This window comes from Triticum urartu, chromosome 2A (genome assembly GCF_056163025.1).
Source record: "Triticum urartu cultivar PI428250 chromosome 2A, HENAU_Tu73, whole genome shotgun sequence".
Lineage (NCBI taxonomy): Eukaryota > Viridiplantae > Streptophyta > Magnoliopsida > Poales > Poaceae > Triticum > Triticum urartu.
The window spans coordinates 410,823,184-410,833,812 of NC_141874.1; the positions used below are offsets into that span (position 1 = coordinate 410,823,184).

A 10,629-nucleotide genomic window follows, 5' to 3' on the forward strand; every position below is an offset into this window, starting at 1 on the left:
TCATAGTGAAGTGGAAAATCATCATAACAAGAAAATAAAGTTTCTGCAATCTGATCGCGGAGACAAATATTTGAGTTACGAGTTTGGCCTTCATTTAAAACAATGTGGAATAGTTTCACAACTCACGCCATCTGGAACACCACAGCGTAATCATGTGTCCGAACGTCATAACCATACTTTATTAGATATGGTGCGATCTATGATGTCTCTTACCGATTTACCAGTATAGTTTTGGGGTTATGCATTAGAGACGGATGCATTCACATTAAATAGGGCACCATCTAAATCGATTGAGATGACACCATATGAACAGTGGTTTAGCAAGAAACCTAATCTGTCGTTTCTTAAAGTTTGGGGTTGTGATGCTTATGTGAAAAAGTTTCAACCTGATAAGCTCGAACCCAAATCGGAGAAATGTGTCTTCATAGGATACCCAAAGGAAACTGTTGGGTACACCTTCTATCACAGATCAGAAGGCAAGATATTCATTGCTAAGAATGGATCCTTTCTAGAGAAGAAGTTTCTCTCGAAAGAAGTGAGTGGGGGGGAAAGTAGAACTTGATGAGGTAATTGTACCTTCTCCCGAATTGGAAAGTAGTTCATCACAGAAATTAGTTCGAGTGATTCCTACACCAATTAGTGAGGAAGATAATGATGATGATCATGAAACTTCAGATCAAGTTACTACCAAACCTCGTAGGTCAACCAGAGTACGGTCCACACCAGAGTGGTACGGTAATCCTGTTCTGGAAGTCATGTTACTAGACCATGACGAACCTACGAACTATGAGGAAGCGATGATGAGCCCAGATTCTGCAAAATGGCTTGAGGCCATGAAATCTGAGATGGGATCCATGTATGAGAACAAAGTATGGACTTTGATTTACTTGCCCGATGATCGGTGAGTCATGAGAATAAATGGATCTTCAAGAGGAAGACGAACGCTGATAGTAGTGTTACTATCCACAAAGCTCGAATTGTCGCAAAATGTTTTCGACGAGTTCAAGGTGTTGACTACGATGAGATTTTCTCACTCGTATCAATGCTTAAAAGTCTGTCCGAATCATGTTAGCAGTTGCCGCATTTTATGAAAACTGGCAAATGGATGTCAAAACTGCATTTCTTAACGGATTACTTGAAGAAGAGTTGTATATGATGCAACCAGAAGGTTTTGTCGATCCTAAAGGTGCTAACAAAGTGAGCAAGCTCCAGCGATCCATCTATGAAATGGTGCAAGCATCTCGGAGTTGGAATATATGCTTTGATAAAGTGATCAAAGCATATGGTATTATACAGACTTGCGGTGAAGCCTGTATTTACGAGAAAGTGAGTGGCACCTCTGTAACATTTTTGATATTATATGTGGATGACATATTGTTGATCGGAAATGATACTAAATTTCTGGATAGCACAAAAGGATACTTGAATAAGAATTTTTCAATGAAAGACCTCGGTAAAGCTGCTTACATATTGGGCATCAAGGTCTATAGAGATAGATCAAGACGCTTGATAAATTTTTCAATGAGTACATACCTTGACAAGTTTTTGAAGTAGTTCAAAAATGGAACAGTCAAAGAAGGAGTTCTTGACTGTGTTGCAAGGTGTGAAGTTGAGTAAAGACTCAAAACCCGACCACAGCAGAAAATAGAAAGAGAATGAAAAGTCATTCCCTATGCCTTAGTCATAGGTTCTATAAAGTATGCTATGCTATGTACCAGACCTATTGTGTACCTCACCATAAGTTTGGCAAGAGGGTAGAATAGTGATTCAGGAGTGGATCACTGGACATCAGTCAAAATTATCCTTAGTGGAATAAGGATATGTTTCTCGGTTATGGAGGTGACAAAAAGTTCATCGTAAAGAGTTATGTTGATGCAAGTTTTGACACCGATCTGGATGACTCTAAGTCTCAATCTGGATACATATTGAAAGTGGGAGCAATTAGCTAGAGTAGCTCCGCGCAGAGCATTGTAGACATTGAAAAAATTGCAAAATACATACAGCTCTGAATGTGGCAGACCCGTTGACTAAATTTCTCTCACAAGCAAAACATGATCACTCCTTGGGTGTTAATCACATAGCGATGTGAACTAGATTATTGACTCTAGTAAACCCTTTGGGTATTAGTCACATGGAGATATGAACTAATCACATAAAGATGTGAACTATTGGTGTTAAATCACATGACGATGTGAACTAGATTATTGACTCTAGTGCATGCGGGAGACTCAAGGAAATATGCCCTAGAGGCAATAATAAAGTTGTTATTTATATTTCCTTATATCATGATAACTGTTTATTATTCATGCTAGAATTGTATTAACTGGAAACTTGATACATGTGTGAATACATAGACAAAACAAAGTGTCCCTAGTATGCCTCTACTTCACTAGCTCGTTAATCAAAGATGGTTAAGTTTCCTAACCATAGACATGTGATGTCATTTGATGAATGGGATCACATCATTAGAGAATGATGTGATGGACAACGCCCATCCATTAGCTTAGCATAATGATCGTTAAGTTTTTTTGCTATTGCTTTCTTCATGACTTATACATATTCCTCTGACTATGAGATTATGCAACTTCCGAATACCAGAGGAACACCTTGTGTGCTATCAAACATCACAACATAACTGGGTGATTATAAAGATGCTCTACAGGTGTCTCCGAAGGTGTTTGTTGGGTTGGCATAGATCGAGATTAGGATTTGTCACTCCGAGTATCGAAGAGGTATCTTTGGGCCCTCTCGGTAATGCACATCACTCTAAGCCTTGCAAGCAATGTGACTAATGAGTTAGTTGTGGGATGATGCACTACGGAATGAGTAAAGAGACTTGCCGGTAATGAGATTGAACTAGGTATAAGGATACTGGCGATCGAATATCGGGCAAGTAACATACCGATGACAAAGGGAATGACATATGTTGTTATTGCGGTTTGACTGATAAAGATCTTCATAGAATATGTCGGAACAAATATGAGCATCCAGCTTCTGCTATTGGTTATTGACTGGAGATGTGTCTCGATCATGTATACATAGTTCTCGAACCCGTAGGGTCCGCACGCTTAACGTTCAATGATGATTTGTATTATGAGTTATGTGTTTTGGTGACCGAAGTTTGTTTGCAGACCCGGATGAGATCACGGACATGGCGAGGAGTCTCGAAATGGCCGAGAGGTAAAGATTGATATATTGGAAGGTAGTATTCGGACACCGGAAGGATTCTGGAGTGTATCGGGTATATACCGGAGTACCAAAGGGGTTACCGGAACCCCCCGAGGAAATATATGGGCCATAGCAGGAAGGCTAACCAGCCCACAAGGGGCTGGTGCGCCCCCACAAGGGAGCAGGCCGAATTGGATTAGGGAAGGGGGTGCCACTCCCCTTTCCTTCTCCTACTCCCTCTCCTTCCCCCCTTTCCCCCTCCATGAGAAGGAAAAGAAGGGGAGGGTGAATCCTACTAGGAACGGGAGTCCTAGTAGGACTCCCCCTTATGGCGCGCCCCTAGGGCCGGCCTCCTCCCTCTACCTCCTTTATATACATGGGCAGGGCACCCCTTGGAAGCACAGCTATTGTTCCAAGCCGTGTGCGGCATCTCTCTCCACAGTTTACTCCTTCGGTCATAGCGTCGTAGTGCTTAGGCGAAGCCCTGCGCGGATCACATCACCATCACCGTCACTACGCCATCGTGCTGACGAAACTCCCCCTAGACCCTCTTCTGGATCAAGAGTTCGAGGGACGTCATCGAGCTGAACGTTTGCTGAACGCGGAGGTGCCGTACGTTCGGTTCTAGATCGGTTGGATCATGAAGACGTTCGACTACATCAACCGCGTTAACCTAACACTTCCTCTTTCGGTCTACGAGTGTACGTGGACACACTCTCCCCCTCTCGTTGTAATGCATCTCCTAGATAGATCTTGCGTGATCGTAGGAATTTTTTTGAAATTGCATGCTGCGTTCCCCAACAGGAAGTTCCCGCCCTACAAGTTTGAGAGCCATCGTGGCGATGTGTCCATCTCAAAGAGGCGGGGGTTCATCCAACTAGAGTGTGATAAGTTTTATGCCACCCTTGAGAGCTTCGAAGGCCTTCCCATGAGTGGCCTAGGCATCAAAGACATGGTATAAGTTTCTTCTCCATGTTCATATGTGTGTATCCTATTTATTGATGCTTTCATGTCCATTGCATATGAATGTACATTGTTGCCTTCATTTTCATTTATAGGCATACCAAGCTTACGAAGCCTTCAAGGCCCAACACTGGGACAAGCCATTAAACATGGGGGCGATCATTTGTGATTGCCCAAAGTTTAGGGAGCAATATGTCACCCAAAATAAGAATGGAGGGCCTGCGACCGTCGCTGAGGATAGTGAAGGAGAGAAGCGACCGAGGGGGAAGACCAACTCCAAGTTGGATGAGAAGCGTGATGCGGCAACATTCGCCTTGCAAGAAACTTTGCAAGGGTTCATGACCCAAAAGGAAGCGAGGGAGGGGAGGAAGCGCCAAGAGAAAGAGGAGCAAATGAAGGCATACATCGAGATACAAAATAAGAATGTCGAGTTCGAGGTGACCAATCCAAAGCAAAAGGGGTGGCACTCGTGCTAATGGCTAAGGAAGTGGAGATCATGACGGTGGACTTGAGAAAGGTGTCCATGAGGAGAAGGGTTTGGTTCAAGAGGAGGCAGAAGGAGATGCTCTAGCTAGACAATTGAACTATGGCCGAGAGGGCCATCATTTTTGTGTGCCAACATGTGTGCCGGCATGAACCACAGCTGTGATGCATGTACTATGGTTGGTTTTTTGTGTGTTGGCAAGTGTGTCTACATGAACTATGGCATTTTTTGTAGGTCGGCATGTATGTCCGCCGCTGGCACGTACATAAGCATGAACTATGGCCACCGGCCCTAAATTCAGAGAAATTTTCTTGCCAAAAATACTACCATGCAGACAAAATGCATCGGTTGGTTGGGCGCACCGGCCAGATTTGGGAGGATGTGGCCGAACAACGCGCCTCCAGCAGGCCCAAATGGATGAATAGCAGACAAAAACCGTGTCCGTTTGTTTTGTCTGGTTGGAGTTTCCCTAACACTGCCATAGGGTATGCATTGACCAATTATGTTGCATGCTCTAAGCTACTTTCTACTTGAAGGATTCATGATCCTTTATGTAAAATGCGCGTAAGCTAATAAATGGAGCCCTTGGGCGCCTTCTTGGTCGAAAGAAAAGAAAAAAACTTGAACCCCTTATACTATAGGCCCTACACTTCATTAGATTAGAGAAAGACATCACCATACTTACTCTTTAGTGGACGTCAGGGCATCCACAACGCCGACCCTCAAACCACCCATATCCATCTGGGCGCAACAGTCGGGACCCCCCAAACCATCCAACGCCGACCCCCACCGATTCGCGGAGTAGTCCGGATCGCATCCCCACAAAGTTGAAACAAACTAGGGGGGCCTTTCCACGTAGGACTCCGACACTCCCGGCCTACCAAAAACTAAGGCGGAGCCCGCGTTTTTGTTGCTCGCCGCACAATTTTCGTAGCAAAATCCCCCACTCTCTTCTTCCATCCTGCAACTCTCAACCAAATTCCCACCCTTTCCCCTACTCTCTTCTTGCCTCTCACCGCCGACCCATGGACCCGAAGGAGACCTCGTCAGAGACAAAGGTGGTGGAGGATCCGAGCATCATGCTCACCTAGAAGACCAACATGGCAACATGGCTAAATCATCGCGTCAAAGCGAAGGCCGCAAAGGAGGAAAAAAATTAAGAAACTGAAAGCCACCGGAGGACCTACATGATGGAGGTTGGGGCTCGGGCCATGGATCCTCGCCGACCGTGTAGACGTCGCCATGGCCAGAGCATTACAACACTCCATACCAGTATGCTACCTAGCACCTGGGTAGGGAGTCCCTAGCATCCCCCGCCGTGTTGTTCATCATCAACATTAACGCGGCGCTGCTGCTTTTCTCTGGGTGTTCATCGTCGCCGCTTGTCCATACGTGGACGACGGGCGTGGAGCAGATGGGTGTCCGCACACTGTTCGCTGGTATGCCTAAAGCGGGAGAGCCGGCGTACAATGACGTAGACGGGGAGATGTATGAGATCATCCAAGAGGGAGGTGGAGAAGGAGGTTCCTATTAGGACGGGCAGGTGGATGACTCAAAGCCCACCCAGTCTGGCAGCTACAACCAGCCGGGCACGCAACAGTACACCTAGTCAAACACCTACACCCAGTCGGGCACACAGTAGGACTACACCCAGATGGGTGCAGACACACAACAACATGATTGGGACACCGAACAGGAGGTGGAGGACGACGATGATCCGAATGATTTCGGTGGAGATTCAAAGAAGATGCGCAGAGGAGGAAGCTTCAACATGCGGGAGGACGAGCTGTTGTGCGATGCACGGTTGGCTACTAGCCTCGATCTGATCCATGGCACTGAGCAAAAGGGCACAACCTTTTGGACCAACATTCACACTTGGTTCGATGAACACAGACATTTCGCACCCTACTCCGATGCGGTCATCCGCAACCGTGAATCAAAGTCCCTCAACCATCGATGGTACACCATCTAAGAGGCAGTGTTGAAGTATTGCGGCCACTTGAGGCAACTCATCGCGTGGTGGCCTAGTGGTGCGCAAATCATTGAGCAAGAAAGTGGTTAATATGTGTACATCACTTGTCGGATATGCATTGTTGTGTAGATCATTTGTGGCACCCCGGCTCAGAGAAACAGGAACGCCCCGTATTCCAGCCCAGAGATCGAGGAGAAGTCTTCTGGAATACGGCACAGCTTAGCATAGAACAAACCAGCTTTCTATTATTACACAGATATGAATACAAGGTCTCCGATATTACAATGAATAACATCGGCACGGTGACACTACGCCATCCTCAGTTGCTCTATGCAAGCAGCAGAACAACTCGAAGCAGTGGAAAAACTTCTAGCAGCAGAACAACGACAACGGTGGTGAAGGACTCCAATCCACAGGGACTCTGGCTGGAATGTTTATCCTAGCTCGCGAACACAGGAACAGCACCAAACAAGCAAGCAATCCAGGCACGACCTACAAGCTGGCATGACACGCCAGGTCAGTACATTGAATGTACTTGCAAGCTCACAATAATCAGAAGCATTCAAGACAAACAACAACATGGAAATTACAGGTTAAGCAGGAATTGTCATGAGATCATCAGAATAACATGGCATGAACAACATGAACATAATACTGCTAGAACAATATGATCATGGCAACAACATATAAATCTGATGATACTAGCATGCAACATCATGACACTACATGCACCATTTATTCTACTCGAGTTACCTCGTAACCAGCACATGCATCACTTACCAACCTCGGTCATCACACGACCATCTCAGGATCAAATCAAGCTTGGTATAAACAATACCATAGTAATCACCAAATGACCACAAGGATCTTGATCTTTACCCATGATTCTCAGACAACATCACAAATATCCAACAACTCGGTATCCTCGATACCACGGTGATCATTCCGGCGATCACAACCAATTTATCTCAAACAGTGATCCTTCCGGTGAGCACAACCAACTTATCTCAAACGGTGATCCTTCCGGCGATCACAACCAACTTATCTCAAACGGTGATCCTTCCGGCGATCACAACCAACTTATCTCAAACGGTGATCCTTCCAGCGATCACAACCAACTTATTTCATCACTGAACCGGGGTTGTCATTAATCAAGTTATTATTAATACTGTTGACTCATGGTGGGACCGCCACGAACTGGGCCCTTATCCGCGGGTGCGGCTATCGATAGATTTAGTATACACTCTGCAGAGGTAGTGCACTGTACCCACACTACGAAACCCATGGTCTCGCACTCCCATACGTATGGACACGGCGTTCCGACAGAACCAATCTACTGCCATGACACTCTCCCGGCCACTCCAACCAACTCCCCTTTGGGCTAGGTCCTGGGTGGCCCTGTGCCTACCAAAGGCACCAACGGCCACCGTCGTGACGAAACGGTCCCAAACGGGGACGAGGATCCATACTCAACAACAATGGGGACACAAGGTTATGTCCGGCTACCTGATCAGGGTAGCGCGCGCCCGTAACCTTCCCTCGTTGGAGGCACTGACGAGAGGCACGACAATAGACCCAGTTAGGACCTTCCCATAAAGGTAAGTGTGGTTGCACATGTCAGTTTCGATATGGTGGCACCATGACTCAGCCAACAGTTGTTCAAGTTCAATTTAATCCGGTTAAACTTGAATGGAATATGCTGAGCCATAATAAAATAACATGATGCAATTACAATGCATGAGCATGATATCAACATAATCATGAGAGAACCACATAACTATCCACCATATCAACAATAAATTATATCCAACTAAACATGGCATACTGACTAGCATGAACCTCATAAGTACATACTACTCATTGAAACCTAGCATGACCACTACCATCAACAATAAATATCATGCAAGACGTATCAATAAAGCTACCATGCAATCATTTAACCAATTGGATGCAACGGAACATGCATAACACCAGTACTCGGGACAGACGGCAGTCATGCACCGAAGACCGTCACCGCTATCAACATATACTACTAGCAAGCATAAGCATAAAGAATACTAGCAACTAGCAGGGTATGACAACCAAGTGCATAACAACATAGCAAGTAAGTAAGCATGAACCCATAAGCATTACCGAAACAACTATAACCATATTTTAAGCAATCAAACACTTAATAAATATTCAAGTTGAAAACCATGGATACTGCATCACTACCATGCTAGTGGGTATTGTGGCTTGCCTGGGGATGAAGAAGGCACCGGGGAGAAGTGCGGTGAAGCCGCAGAAAGATTTGCCGGAAACAGTTCTCTCTCGGAGGGGCTGTTTTACGGGGAAGGGAAAAAAGGTCATTTTCATAGTGTCAAACCATAGTGAAAATGTAACCAATAGAACGGGCTCGACGAGACGAAAAAGTGGGCTTTGGATTCACCTCATTTGGAGTTGTGGTTAAAAACATATGAAGGGTTGAAGTTCAGGGACTTTTCTATAAAAATATCATCACAAACAAGACCCTGAGTGGATAAGGCAGAAGCGCAAAGTTAGAAATACGCTTTCTGTTTAAGAAAACGCATTTTGGGCTGAAACAGAGAGGAAATACGCTTTCAGTAAAAGGAAGCGTACTTTGAGCTGAAGCAGAGGGAAAATGCGCTTTCCCGAAGATGAAAACGTACTTGCCCGAGTACGCCTCCACTTAATCCAGTCGGCTGAGGTGGGACCGGGGTGTGTCACTTATCCATGCTGGCACCTGGGGTCAACGCGCTGAGGCTGCCAGGCAGGGCCCGCAAGGAGAAGAGGGCCCGCCTGGCCTCTGTCTTCTTCTTCCTCGCCCTGCTCCCGCACGGGACAGAGGAGGCAGGGGAGGGCGCGTCACCGGTGACGGGCTCCGGCGCCACAGGCCACCTCCGGCGGCGCACCGGCCACCGGGATGGTCAGGGAGACGAGACGCATCCATCCAGTGGCCACACGCACGCCGGAGAGGTGTGGAACGATGACGCGCCATGGATGCAGAGAACCACGGCGGCAGACTACTTCGGTGGCGCGCGGCCACGCTGGCTCCGGGGAGAAATGGATAAGACGGGGAGGTTCGGTATGATCTGGAGGATCTACTTGTGGTGGAAAGGGGAGGGGAGGAGTGCTGCCATGCTCAAATTTGAGCCGAGCAGAGCGGCGGCCATGGCGGCGATGGGGGTCGAGGAGAGCTGCTCGAGCTCGGGGAAAAGGTCAGGGAGGCTTGCTGGAGTGGGGTGAGGCTGGTGTTGTGCTAAAAGAGCTCGGGAAAGGCCATTTATAGGCACGCGGCAAGGTGCCGAGCTGTCATCGCCACGGACGCGTGTCCGGCGCCGCGGACGCGTGCCCACGCGCATGAGCTCGGGGGGAAGGCGGCGAGAGGGAACAGGAGGGAGAGCTCATGGGGAAGAGGCGGCCAAGGGAGCGCAGGAGAGACGCGGCCGAACGCCATTATGGCGCGGTCGGCCACAGTGTGCCCATGGGCGCTCGACGGCGAGCATCGATGAGGAAGCGGACGGTGGGGGTGAGCTGTCCAGGGGGTGGCGACGATGAGGTAAAACGGTTAGACACACTTACGGGCGCGAAGACAACGAGAGGGGGAGGTGCCGAAGCACAAACGGCTACTGGACGCGGCCACTGCACACAGAGCGCGTGCACAGGCACACCATTGTCGTGGTCATCATGTGAACGAGGGCATTCAATGCTCAACAGCACCCAAAACGTTGTCTAGCTGATAGTCCTTCCAAAGTAGGTTGTAACTGCGGTGGTAGATTGGTGAAAAGAGCTCCGGTTGAATGGTAAGCAGGCTCTGAAGTTTACTACAGTAAACTTGTGTGAGCACTAGTGATCAACAGGAAGGGTTTTGGAGCCATAGAGTTTGGCTGCGAGGTTTAGGGTAAAAAGAACTTTCACCCTGGTAATTTTGAGAAGATTTGGATCAAGGATTAATGGAGTTGCTTTGCAACTGCTAAATCTGGTTAGAACTGAGATTTGGATGATGCACTCACATGGAGTATAAATCTGATCTCAAATTTGG

At 47.2% G+C, this 10,629-nt stretch overlaps 1 long non-coding RNA gene across 2 annotated transcripts; it reads right to left on the minus strand.

The window, feature by feature from the left end:
* Positions 1-6,812: 6,812 nt before the first annotated feature.
* LOC125537517 (uncharacterized) lies at positions 6,813-10,231 on the minus strand. Of its 2 annotated transcripts, XR_015616577.1 has the most exons (4): positions 9,207-10,230; positions 9,016-9,097; positions 8,827-8,906; positions 6,813-7,086 (listed from the first exon to the last, which is right to left on the minus strand). It is a non-coding gene; the product is annotated as an uncharacterized LOC125537517 (long non-coding RNA). The 2 variants fall into 2 exon arrangements; XR_007295966.2 differs by having other exon boundaries at positions 6,813-8,906; positions 9,207-10,231.
* Between the last annotated feature and the right edge of the window lie 398 nt (positions 10,232-10,629).